This window comes from Herpailurus yagouaroundi, unplaced genomic scaffold, assembly GCF_014898765.1.
Source record: "Herpailurus yagouaroundi ecotype Mexico unplaced genomic scaffold, PumYag 100, whole genome shotgun sequence".
Lineage (NCBI taxonomy): Eukaryota > Metazoa > Chordata > Mammalia > Carnivora > Felidae > Herpailurus > Herpailurus yagouaroundi.
Window position 1 is genome coordinate 60,981,874 of NW_024412391.1, and position 13,681 is coordinate 60,995,554.

The window sequence follows — 13,681 nt, forward strand, 5'->3', positions numbered from 1 at the left end:
AGGGTTTTTATTAAGAAAGGGTGCTGGATTTTGTCAAAGGCCTTTTCTGCATCGATTGACAGGATCATATGGTTCTTATCTTTTCTTTTATTAATGTGATGTATCACAATGATTGACTTGCGAATGTTAAACCAGCCCTGCATCCCAGGAATGAATCCCACTTGATCATGGTGAATAATTCTTTTTATATGCCGTTGAATTCGATTTGCTAGTATCTTATTGAGAATTTTGGCATCCATATTCATCAGGGATATTGGCCTGTAGTTCTCTTTTTTTATTGGGTCTCTGTCTGGTTTAGGAATCAAAGTAATACTGGCTTCATAGAATAAGTGTGGAAGTTTTCCTTCCCTTTCTATTATTTGGAACAGCTTGAGAAGGATAGGTATTATCTCTGCTTTAAACGTCTGGTAGAATTCCCCTGGGAAGCCATCTGGTCCTGGACTCTTATTTGTTGGGAGATTTTTGATGACTGATTCAATTTCTTTGCTGGTTATGGGTCTGTTCAAGCTTTCTATTTCCTCCTGATTGAGTTTTGGAAGTGTGTGGGGGTTTAGGAATTTGTCCATTTCTTCCAGGTTGTCCAGTTTGTTGGCATATAATTTTTCATAGTATTCCCTGATAATTGCTTGTATCTCTGAGGGATTGGTTGTAATAATTCCATTTTCATTCATGATAATATCTATTTCGGTCATCTCCCTTTTCTTTTTGAGAAGCCTGGCTAGAGGTTTATCAATTTTATTCTTTAAAAAACCAACTCTTGGTTTCGTTGTTCTGCTCTACAGTTTTTTTAGATTCTATATTGTTTATTTCTGCTCTGATCTTTATTATTTCTCTTCTTCTGCTGGGTGTGGGGTGTCTTTGCTGTTCTGCTTCTATTTCCTTTAGGTGTGCTGTTAGATTTTGTATTTGGGATTTTTCTTGTTTCTTGAGATAGGCCTGGATTGCAACATATTTTCCTCTCAGGACTGCCTTCGCTGCATCCCAAAGCATTTGGATTGTTGTATTTTCATTTTCGTTTGTTTCCATATATTTTTAAATTTCTTCTGGAATTGCCTGGTTGACCCATTCATTCTTTAGTAGGGTGTTCTTTAAGCTCCCTGCTTTTGGAGGTTTTCCAGACTTTTTCCTGTGGTTGATTTCAAGCTTCATAGCATTGTGGTCTGAAAGTGTGCATGGTATGATCTCAATTCTTGTATACTTATGAAGGGCAGTTTTGTGACCCAGTATGTGATCTTTCTTGGAGAATGTTCCATGTGCACTCGAGAAGAAAGTATATTCTGTTGCTTTGGGATGCAGAGTTCTAAATAGATCTGTCAAGTCCATCTGATCCAATGTATCATTCAGGGCCCTTGTTTCTTTATTGACCATGTGTCTAGATGATCTATCCATTTCTGTAAGTGGAGTGTTAAAGTCCCCTGCAATTACCACGTTCTTATCAATAAGGTTGCTTATGTTTGTGAGTAATTGTTTTATGTATTTGGGGGCTCCAGTATTCGGCACATAGACATTTATAATTGTTAGCTCTTCCTGATGGATAGACCCTGTGATTATTATAGAATGCCCTTCTTCATCTCTTGTTACAGCCTTTAATTTAAAGTCTAGTTTGTCTGATACAAGTATGGCTACTTCAGCTTTCTTTTGACTTCCAGTGGCATGATAAATAGTTCTCCATCCTCTCACTCTCAATCGGAAGGTGTCCTCAGGTCTAAAATGAGTCTCTTGTAGACAGCAAATAGATGGGTCTTGTTTCTTTATCCATTCTGATACCCTATGTCTTTTGGTTGGTGCATTTAGTCCATTTACATTCAGTGTTATTATAGAAAGATATGGGTTTAGAGTCATTGTGATGTCCGTAGGTTTCATGCTTGTAGCAATGTCTGTGGACTTTGTCTCACAGGATCCCCCTTATGATCTCTTGTAGGGCTGGTTTAGTGGTGACGAATTCCTTCAGTTTTTGTTTGTTTGGGAAGACCTTTATCTCTCCTTCTATTCTAAATGACAGACTTGCTGGATAAAGGATTCTTGGCTGTATATTTTTCTGTTCATCACATCGAAGATCTCCTGCCATTCCTTTCTGGCCTGCCAAGTTTCAGTAGAGAGATCAATCATGAGTCTAATAGGTCTCCCTTTATATGTTAGAGCACGTTTATCTCTAGCTGCTTTCAGAATTTTCTCTTTATCCTTGTATTTTGCCAGTTTCACTATGATATGTCGTGCAGAAGATCGATTCAAGTTACGTCTGAAGGGAGTTCTCTGTGCCTCTTGGATTTCAATGCCTTTTTAAAAATATGGAATGCTTCACGATTTTGAGTGTCATCCTTGCGCAGGGGCCATGCTAATCTTCTCTGTATCGTTCCAATTTTAGTATATGTGCTGCCGAAGTGAGCACAGGAGTATTTTCTATGAACAGTTATTCTATCATTTTGGGGGGAATAGAACAAAGCTGAATTTTCTTTTATTCCAATCTAGGTCTTCATGTGTTGCTGTTCTCAGTTGCAGTATGTTGGTATATCCTGCTTGCAAAATCCCCTTGTGGAAGCATATGAAGCTTATTCCTGTGACTTATCATAACCTTATAATGACCACATTTGCAGAATCTTAAATCAGAATATATGATCTAAAAATATTACTATGTATTTATGGACTAAAGAATAGAATCTTGGAAATTTTAACTCTTATGGAACACTTCTATGTGCTTGTCAGCCATACAATAATTGCTCAGTAAATGTTAGCTATCACTGTTACTATTATTATTGTTGTTGTTCTTACCTATGCCAGGAGAGCTTTAGGTAAAACTAGGATGGAAAAAAAATGTTGGTTGTCATATTCTCTTTCTTTTTTTATGTGGTGTCCCCTCTCTTAGGTCACTGAGCCTTCCAGTGAGATCTAATTCCCGGTACTGTCCTTGCAACGACCAGGGTCTGTACCTTCATCTTCTCCTCCCACTTCATCCTATTCTTCTTAAAATGTTCGTGCACATGCCTCATGTCCACTAGTCCTCTTTCCTTCTAAACTAATCTGAAATCAATAAAAGCCAAGTCCACTTAATGCTAACTGACCATGCAGTACTTAAATTTAACAGTACTCTTGAGTTTTCCAGTTAAGGAAGTGTTTAATATGACAGGTATAGCGATACAATAAAGCCCCTGTGTTGCGCATTTTCAGGTGGGAATAATTTTTAGTATCATGGAGGCATAATCCACAGAATATGAGCAAAGATGAGATAGGCTATGAAAAGATGATATATAATGATAATAATTATTATTATTATTTCCATTTTACAGATGAGAAAATTTTTTCTTAAATGTAAATGTTCAATTTGTCTTAGGTTACACAAAAATTCAGCAGGAAGTATTTGCATCAGCCCTCTCTAAATACAGAGACTCTGATCTTACACACAAAGATAGTGAACATAAATTAATGAGTAATGTATGCATGGGACTCTGAACCTGGCACAAAGAACAATAGGGAAGAAAAAGCATAATAGCAGTGGTTAAGGTAGAGAGCCTTGAACAATAGAAAATGGGCTTCTAGAAATTCAGAGGGTGTTTAAGAAGCTGTTTATTAATATGCTATTAGCAAATAACGTCTTACTATGTAACGGCAAATGTGAAACCTAAGAATGATACAAGAGAGGCCCATTGTCACCACTGTGACCTTGAGCCGAGCCACAGGGGCCTGGAAAAATTTAGTTATTCCTTAAAGGAGGTATTAATTGTTACTTAAGAATCACATACTACTGAAGAAACACATGTATTATAATCTGTTAGCTATTCATGTTCATTCCTTAATTCAGTAGTCACCTATGTAGGTATGCCAGTTTACTAGACACTGTTGGGAATCCAAAGACAATAGAACTGACTTAAGCCTAGTAGTAGACTATACAGTATATAAATCAGATAAATATTTGGTAATTTCTTATACTTTACCCATGACATCATTCTGTGTATTAATTTATTTGATTACATTTTTTAAAGAGTTCCTTTCTATTGTTGTTAAGGGAGAGACATCTATGTAGATCTGGTTGTATCTGATCATAATATCTAAGTTTGGAATAACTCATGAATTAATCTACCAGTTACAATAATATCTGTAACAGGGAATGCCCCTGCTTTAAGCATAATCAGCTAACCTAATTTCATGTAGGCAGCTTCCTTTTTTGTTTGTAGGAATGTAGGCATTGGTTCTTTGTATTCCTTTTGAATGTTATTTCAAAAACTATTTGTCTGCACCATTGGGTGCTCCATTATTCACGTGTTTTAGCCATACAAGCAAAGTTGTCACTAACCTCACAGCTACTGGGGGCTGTTGTGACTCTGGTCTTCTGAGCTTGATGAGCCAATTTGATTACAGAAGGGAAAGTAAAGGCTCCACTTCTCTACTCTCCTATCCTTCACCATAGTTTATCAAAGTCCCTTCTGCTGTACAACTTATCAACAGGGGGACTGGTTTGCATGAAATTGTACAGTGAATGATTGAGAGGTCAGTGTCTGAAATTCAAGTCCTGGCTTTGAAACATACTAGCTGTGTTACCGTGGCAGGTTATGTCACCTCTTTAAGCCTGGTTTTCCTTTTGTATGAATGTAGGTGCAATAGTATATCTTAAAGGATTGGAGTAAATATTAAATAGGATAATGCATGAAGAGTGGTAAAATACATTATCTGGTATTAGTTTAGTGTTAAATAAATGTTGATATGAAGATATTACCCATGTTGTCCAGTCTTATTAAGTAGTATAGCAATCTAAGCCTAAAAATGTACAAAAATCTAATATGCTCAATTTCTTTACATATATTTGATAAGCCCTTTGAAGGGCTTATCTACTACTAGGCTTAAGTGAATTCTATTGTCTTTGGATTCCTAACAGTGTCTAGTAAACTGGCATACCTACATAGGTGACTATTGAATTAAGGAATGAACATGAACAGCTAACAGATTATAATACATGTGTTTCTTCAGTAGTATGTGATTCTTGAAGATATTTCAAGAGGACACATAGCCTTTAGCAATACTTCTTAAACCCCTTTTTCTCTCATACCCACTCTCAGTTACTTGACTCTCCTTAAGCTCCTTCTTCAGCCATAAACAAAGAACTTCTCTTCTTTTCAGTCTTTTTCTCCCAATTCTGAATCACAAAATCCCAAGAGAAGACACTTCTCTGGGAGATCTAGGGAATAAATTGAGTGGGCGAAATAAAAATTCTCTTAGTGGTTGTTAAACATTCACTGTATAATGGTGGTAAAATGGCCAGCACACTAACATACAAAAATCACTTTTTCCCATAAATTTTACCAATTCTGATGCTCTTTTAAAAATTATCATTCATTCACACGTTGTTGTAAGTTTCCATAGCCACATAATTGGATTACTGACCTAATTGATAGGAATGGCAGTTTGGATGGTCAGGAGGGCAGGTAATTTTGGAGCAGAATGCTCCAAATGCTCAGTAATAATAACAAAAACACCATTTGGTGTTGGGAAAATAGGACAGCTATGTGAAAAAGAATGAAACTGGACCACTTTCTTACACCATACACAAAAATAAACTCAAAATGGATTAAAAACCTAAATGTGAGGCCTGAAAACATAAAAATCCTAGAAAAGAGCACAGGCAGAATTTCTCTGACATGGGCTATAGAAATATTTTTCTAAATTAGTCTCCTGTGGCAAAAGATACAAAAGGAAAAATAAACTGTTGGGACTACATCAAAATAAAAAGCTTTTGTACAGCAAAGGAAATAATCAATGAAGCTAAAAGACAACCTACTGAATGAGAGAATATATTTGCAAATGACATATCTGATAAAAGGTTAGTATCAAAAATATATAAAAAACTTATACAACTCAACACCCCAAAATAAAATAATCCAATTAAAAATGGGCAGAAGACATGAACAGAAATTTCTCCAAAGAAGACATACAGATGGCCAACAGACACATGAAAAGATGCTATACATCACTAATCGTTAGGGAAATGCATATCAAAATCACAGTGAGATATCACTTCACACCTGTCAGAATGGCTAAAATCAAAAACACAAGAAACAATAAATATCGGCAAGGATGTGGGGAAAAAGAAACCCTAGTGCACTGTTGGTAGGAATGCAAACTGGTGCAGACACTGTGGAAAACAGTATAGATGTTCTTCAAAAGATTAACAATAGAATTACCATATGATGTAGTAATTCCACTAGTAGATATTTACCCAAAGAATAAGAAAACAATAATTGGAAAAGATATATCCACCCCTATGTTTATTGCAGCATCATTTACAATAGCCAAATTGTGGAAGCAGCCCAAGTGTCCATCGATAGATAGATGGATCAAGAAGATGTGTGTGTGTGTGTGTGTGTGTGTGTGTGTGTGTGTGTGTGTATAATGGAATATTACTCAACCATAAGGAGAATGAGATCTTACCATTTGCAACAACATGGATGGATCTAAAAAGTATAATGCCAAGTGAAATCAGTCAGTCAGAGAAAGACAAACACTATATGATTTGACTGATATGTGGAACTTAAGAAACAAAACAAATGAACAAAGAAAAAACAGGCAAACCACGAAACAGACTCTCAATTATATAGAGAACAAACTGGTGGTTACCAGAGGGGAGATGGGTGGGGTAATTGATGAAATAGATGAAAGGAATTAAGAGTACACTTATCATTATGGTCATTAAGTAATGTATAGAATTGTTGAATCATCACCATATTGTACACCTGAAAATTATAGAACACTGTATATTAACTATACTTGAATTAAAAATTTAAAAATAACACAATTTAAAGCATTATGTACATTTGAACTGCACTTTACACTTTTATGAGTGTTTTCACATAAATTACCTTATCTGATTCCCCACAAAAAAATCGTGTGAAGTTGGTGGAGTTTGGATAATTGTTTTCCTTATAATAAATGAGCATATTGAACCAAAGGGGACTGGTATCATGTGAGGGCTTCAGACAATCAGAGTCAGATGAGAGCCCTGGTCACCTAGAATGAAGGTGGATAGGTGGCACAGGAAGGGAGGGCCCCTTTAAGAATTTGCTCTGCCATGGCCCTCAGGAAGAGTTCATCCCATTTGGAACTGATGACTTAGCTTGTTGATTCTTACAATATATGCTTCCAGTCAATTTGTGGACATCTTAGATGTCAGCACCATAATGGAATTTTATCTGCAAAACTCATTAGTCTATGACAGAAAATTCTATTAACATTTACCCTTCTACTACTGTGATGTAAAAAAACCACAAATGAGTTAATCAAACAAAACCTCTTTTTTTTTTTTTTTAAGAAACAGGAAAGAGTTTCTTAGGTTGATTTTTAATAACTAAGGATTGTTAAATATGTCTGTTGTGGTTTTAGAGTACAAGGACACCACAGTCAAGTGAGACCTTTTATCCCCCAGTAGAGAGCAATGGTACATTTTATTCAATACATTAAATTACATAGACGTTAGCCACAACATGTTGATTCAGCTTCTCAGGAAATGAAAATCAAAACCATCTGTGTGGACAGCCACTCCACATCACCATAGAACACACTATAATGTGTTCACTGCATCTCGGCTCCAAAACCTCACTTCATTAGAATGACATTATTGTTAGTTTTTTGAAAGTCACTTTAATATGCATATAAAAAATCCAAATCAAGAAATCAAGAGATTTTTGAATCCAGATTTCAGCAGCAATATTCTCTAGTTGCTTTGATTTTGCCTCGTGTTTGATAAATTTTGAAGTTGCCATGGGATATATATCTTCAAAGACTGACATATGGCCCAAATACCTAGCATTAGAGCCTGCATATAGCAGGTATTCAAAAAATATTCATTGAATTAATGTAACAGCAATAGATCAACTATCAATTTAATAACATACTTGGGCAAAAAGAAACTTAGTAGTAAATATCTCCATTGAATGCAGATGCATGATGATTTACAAAATGCAAGAAAAAATAGTAATTTGGAACCTAGAAAAAGCAGAAAGTTGTTCTAGGAGAGGTAGGTATAAGTGTACTGGAAGTCTGAAGGAAAAGTTTATTTTCAGGCAGAGGGAATATCTAGTTTTTTACTATAATTATCTGGAGGGACTATTAAAATGCACTCTCTTTGAGAGCTCCACAGTACCTGAGTAGAAGTGGCTTGATATTGACAATCTGGTTGGAAAGAAGATGAGTGAGCAACTAAGGGACTTGTTCTAAAAATGCATCTGTTTAGGCAGCACATTGATTTTCTTTAGCTTATATGTTAATTTGGGAGGGCCTGGATTGGAATGAGGGTGAAGAGGTGTTGTTGATGGTGATTATGTAGAATTAAAAATTTTTCCACTTCGGAAAATTTATGAATTTAGTAATTTATGTCTAGATGTGTATCTTTGTCTAGTCTCTATTTGCTGGTCTACCTCTCTTTGTCTTTCTTTGCTTGCTAATAATATATTCAAATTGTTGTCTGTCTTTATTGAAAATAACCTCTGTTTACATTAATTCTATACTAGTATACTTCATCAGTCTCTTTCATATTCAGGGAATTTCCTGAGGGAGGATCTTCATCTTAGTTCATCTCCATATCCACAGCACTGACATTTAGCTTGGCTTTTAGTAGGTGTGAAACAAAGTTATTAATTGAAATGAATGCCCTTGAAAAGCATAGATGGGAGAGTTCATTCTTTTCAGGGCACTCACATATCAAGCCATCTTTCGTTTTGTAGACAGCATGATGAAGCGTGATTAGAAGTTCAAGCTGGAGTCATAAATAAAAGTCAGAAGAGAAGGTGAGCTAGAATCCAGAGGGTTCAAGTCCCAGTCATGTATTCTGCATTATATTCTCCAAGTTCTACCAAAAGTCACATGGATATTCCTTGCATATGTATATATCCTTTGTGAGCTTGTGAATTGGGGCTGTTTTACTATTATTTCAAACTTCTAAAAATCAGACACGCCCTTTAAATTGATTTTTTTGAGGTCAGTTTTGATCTTTCTTTGAGTTAGTCACAATCACCTTGTGACTATTGTCACAAGCATGTGTAGGATGGCTGGTGGGGGAAGGTGTGCACTTGCCTCCATGTAATTACATACTATGGAGCCTCATCATTTCTGGTTCTTTAATCTAAATTTTGTAACCAACTCCTTTTGAATTGGATCTTCAATACAGCCAGGCCAATCCTACAGCTTCAAAAACAAAGTCATTTTTAAGCTATTTGAACATGGAAAAAAATCTGAACGATTTCTGAAAGCACAAAGCAGGTATTTTCTTCAAACACAAGTAACTGAAATAACTGAAGAGATTTAGTTCAAATTGCAAATAAATTCGCCTTTGGATTGAGACAAGGCAAGAGAAATATCAGACCTAAAGGTCAAAGGGACATTTTGGAGTAAGTTATAAACAGAAAATAGGGATTTAGAATGGAAAAGCTGAACTCAACAATAAGATGGGGTCATGACACCTTGGTAAGTATTTTTTATTATTTTTTTAAACTCACTGTGTTAACCCAGGACTTTATTTCCACTGACTCTAATTGAGAGTATTTCAGTGGGGTTTTTTCTGTGTGTGTGTGTGTGTGTGTGTGTGTGTGTGTGTGTGTGTGTGTTTAAAAGACCAGGGAATAAGGGAATAATACTTTATGTCTTCGTTCAGAGAAATTTAAAGCATATAGAAATCTTAGGCCAGGTCTCACCTCTGAGAGCATGGTGGTGCTCTATTCCCTAATGATCTCTATTCCCTACCTTTCCCAGAACACTTATTCCAAAAATTACTATTTCTTAGTGTGATTAGTGTGTAGCTGGTATGGTCTCAAATTTCCTAGGAAGAAATAACTGTTTCGGTTAGTGCCCAATTTTTTCCAGCTTCAAACAGTTTTGATGTAAGTAAATCAAATTTGCAAATTTGAAAGCAGATAAGATGATTAGATGTGCCTGTCCATAAATAATTAGCAAGAGCACATTTATGATTTATTGGTAAGTACAAGGGCAATTGGAATCATTCCTGGTATTCTGCAGTAGTATGCTGAAGTTAAATTCTGTATTTTCTGGAGCTGCAAAACCCTGTAGTATGCTATCCATCATTATTTTAAATGAGTTTACTGAGTGAGAGTCCTCTGATTAGGGATTTGTTCTCATTTCAGCTGATGCTGTGTTAAAATATACTTTTTTACCAGCTACTCATAAAGCGTTCCTAAAGCCAATGATCAGTGTAAAAAAAGATTTAGAACATAAAAAGAATTATTTGTTGACTGAGTGAATAGAGAGGGTTGGGTTGGAACATACAGTAAGTTCACTATTCTTCCAACTCATTGAGTCTATACTATGTCAGGATTATACTTTATATACTGTCACTGGGAGTGGTGTACCTCCTCTCACATTACAGTCATTTGCCACTCCTGCCAAACTGACCAGTCTCATCTGCTGACATTCCTGCAACTGCACTCTAGAATGGTTCTAGTAGCAACAAGTGGCTTGCCTTTCTGGAACCTGTCCCCACACCTGTACCCTTGCTGTTCCTTCTCTGCCTGAAGTATCCTACCCATTAATCTCTTGGGAAAGTCTTACTCAGCTTTGAGTCAGGATCCAAGTGCTACTTCTTATGTAAGGATTTAGCTGCATGTGCTGGATAATTGGACACTGTCTTTTAAACACCTAGCATAGATAGAAAAGGCAACATTCTGATTATATTTACTGGTTGGTTTGCATGTCTGGTTCCTCAGTGGACTGAAAGATCTTTAAGGGCAGGTGCCTTGTATGTCTGCATTTTTGTAACTCTAGCACCTGATAAGAGCGTTTTTCACATGTTATGTGCTCTTAAAGTATTTACTGAGTGAACAAGTATATTCTTTAGTATTGATCATAAACATGACTTTATACTACCTATATATCTTATTAGATTTCTCAAGCCTATTCCTTTCAGGTGTAATTTTCTTTACGTAAGTGACATATACCAAAAAACATATGGTTAATTTTGTGAATTTCATAAAATTTTAGATCCATACTGAATTGCTAATATATTAGCTGCTAGCCACAAGTAGCTATTTAAATTTAAGTCAATGAAAATTAAATAAAATTGAAAATTCAGTTCCTCAATAGCATCAGCCACATTTTAAGTGTTCAATAGTCACATGTGGCTGGTGGCCACCATATTGGACAGTGCAGACAGAGAATGTTTCTACTATTGCAAAAAATTCTATTGCATGGTTCTACCGTAGAGAAATTGGCTGTCTTTGGCAATGTTTCAAATTCTTCTGTATAGTAAATAAATCACATTCAAACTAATTACCTTTGAAAATCTGGATACCAATATAGCCAGGTTATTTAAATAGACTTAAAAATGTTATACTTTCTGGGATAACCAGACATTTTACAAATATTTTAAATAGTCTATCTTTATTATTTTTTAAATATTTTTTAATCTTTATTTATTTTTGAGACAGAGAGAGACAGAGCATGAAGGGGGAGGAGCAGAGAAAGAGGGAGACACAGAATCTGAAGCAGGCTCCAGGCTCTGAGCTGTCAGCACAGAGCCTGACGTGGGGCTTGAACTCACAGACTATGAGATCATGACCTGAGCCGAAGGTGGATGCTTAACCAACTGAGCCACCCAGGCGCCCCTAAATAGTCTATCTTTACATGTAAAAGGTGTTCAGCACAATAAAATATTGAAACTGATGAATCAACATAATGACTGACCAAGATATACCATTTTATTAACTCCTCTTCCTGAGCCACCAATAAAATCATAGCCCCCCAAAAGTTTTAAGTGTTATAACTCTACAACATGAAGAGAGCAGGGCAAAGATCATTAGTGCACAAGGGGATTCAAGAAATTTATGGAATATAGAAAACTGATGAAGCAAACTGGGGAGAGCAGTAGCCTATACTATACTACACAGGGACGGGGATAAGTCTCCAGTCCCTATACTTAGAAACAGTAAATACAAAGGAAGTCAGAAATGAGTAGTGCAATCAAACAAAGACTTATAAAAGTCTTCTACAGCTTGGCACAATTAAGGAAAAATTATTTATATCTGTCTCATCGAGACATTTTAGAACATCGGGGATAAAGAGAATATGGAGAAAGATAGAAAGGGGTACAACAAAATAACAAGCAGCAGCCTGGCAGAAGCCTTTCATTAGCAACACTAGGTAATGGAAGATAATGGAGTAAGGCTCTTGAGTTTTTTTATCCATTAGGTATGAGGGCAGAATAAAGGCATTTCAGACATGTCTCTTTCACGTTTACCTACTATACACCCTTTCTTAGGAAGTTACTAGAGGATGTTTTTACCAAAAGAAGGGAGTGATGAATAAGACATAGGTTTTTATGAGGGACTATTGCTTCCCATTTTTCACATCTTCTCTGTCATCAACATAAACATTTATGCCTTTGCCAAGTGAATGCTTGTCTCCCATTAGAGTAGGTGGAATTACATTCCCTTACTATTTTGATGTTGGGGTTGGCCATGTGATTTGTTTTGGCTAATGGAACATAAGTGGATGCAACATGAGCAGACACTTTAAACATGCTTATTTGGCTTCTCTCTCTCTCTCTCTCTCTCTCTCTCTCTTCTGCCATCTTCCATGAGAAAAGCATACCCTACATAATTGCTGGCATTTCAACTCATAGTCTGAGGCAGAGTAAGAACAATAAATGTTTGTTGTTACCACTGAGATTTTTGGGTTGTTTTTGCAGCATTATGGCTACACAGAATTTTTTTGTAGCAATAACTGATTTACAAGATTTCAGAATAATTAATTTAATCTATGAGAGTAGTGACATTTCTATTCTGGAGAACAACTGTGCAGCAGACCTAAAAGCAAATGAGGACTAATGGCTCTGGGGCAGGGTATTGGGGGCAGAGTGGAGATATACAAGAAATAAGAAAAATAGAACAGAAGGTATGATTGAGACCTTGGGAATATAGTAAAGGTAACTGGAAGAGCACAAAAATGAGAAATCCATTGGTAGAAGCACAGTAATCATGACACTAAACTCTGTAGAAATGGTATCTTTATCCTATCACATTATTAGCTTTGTAGTGAACCATATTTACATAGATGTGATTAATTTAGCTCCATTTATAGTTTTTTCTAAAGATATATACATATATCTAAACCCACCATATTGCATACATTAAACACATACAGCTTTTTTATGTCAATCATACCTCAATAAAGTGGTTTAATAAAAAAAAGAAATGAGAAAGAGCAAAAAAAAAAAAAAGCAGAGAAAAAAAAACAATAAACAGACAAAAAAAAAAAAAAAGCTAACAGTGGTCAGTGTTCTGTACGTCACCAAAACCAGCTTCCTGAACTAGAATGACCAAAAACCTAGGCCTAGTCAGAGACTTGTATAGGTTCGTGGGATTCCATAAAAATGGCTCTTTATGCGGTCATAGCAAGAAATGGGTCTATCATAGCTAGGGACAAAACATAATGGTTTCCTCACTTTTTGGCTTCAAGAACCCTTTACTCTTTATAAAATAAAAAGGAAGGATCCCAAAGGGTTTTTTGTTTATGTGGGTTATAGCGAGTGACATTTAACTTATTAGAATTTAAAGTACCTAAATGGTACTTCAATGGCCTTTTCATTTCTAGTTTGAAGACTGTAAAATTTTTGACTTTTGAAGAGCTCATAAGTCTACACTTAAAATATTCAATCCTTTTTTTCTAAACTCTGGATAATTTGTCTCAAAAT

At 35.8% G+C, this 13,681-nt stretch overlaps 1 non-coding gene across 1 annotated transcript; it reads right to left on the reverse strand.

Moving 5' to 3' along the window:
* Positions 1-2,282: 2,282 nt before the first annotated feature.
* Positions 2,283-2,389, reverse strand: LOC121029042 (U6 spliceosomal RNA). The gene has a single exon (XR_005789549.1). It is a non-coding gene; the product is annotated as a U6 spliceosomal RNA (small nuclear RNA).
* Between the last annotated feature and the right edge of the window lie 11,292 nt (positions 2,390-13,681).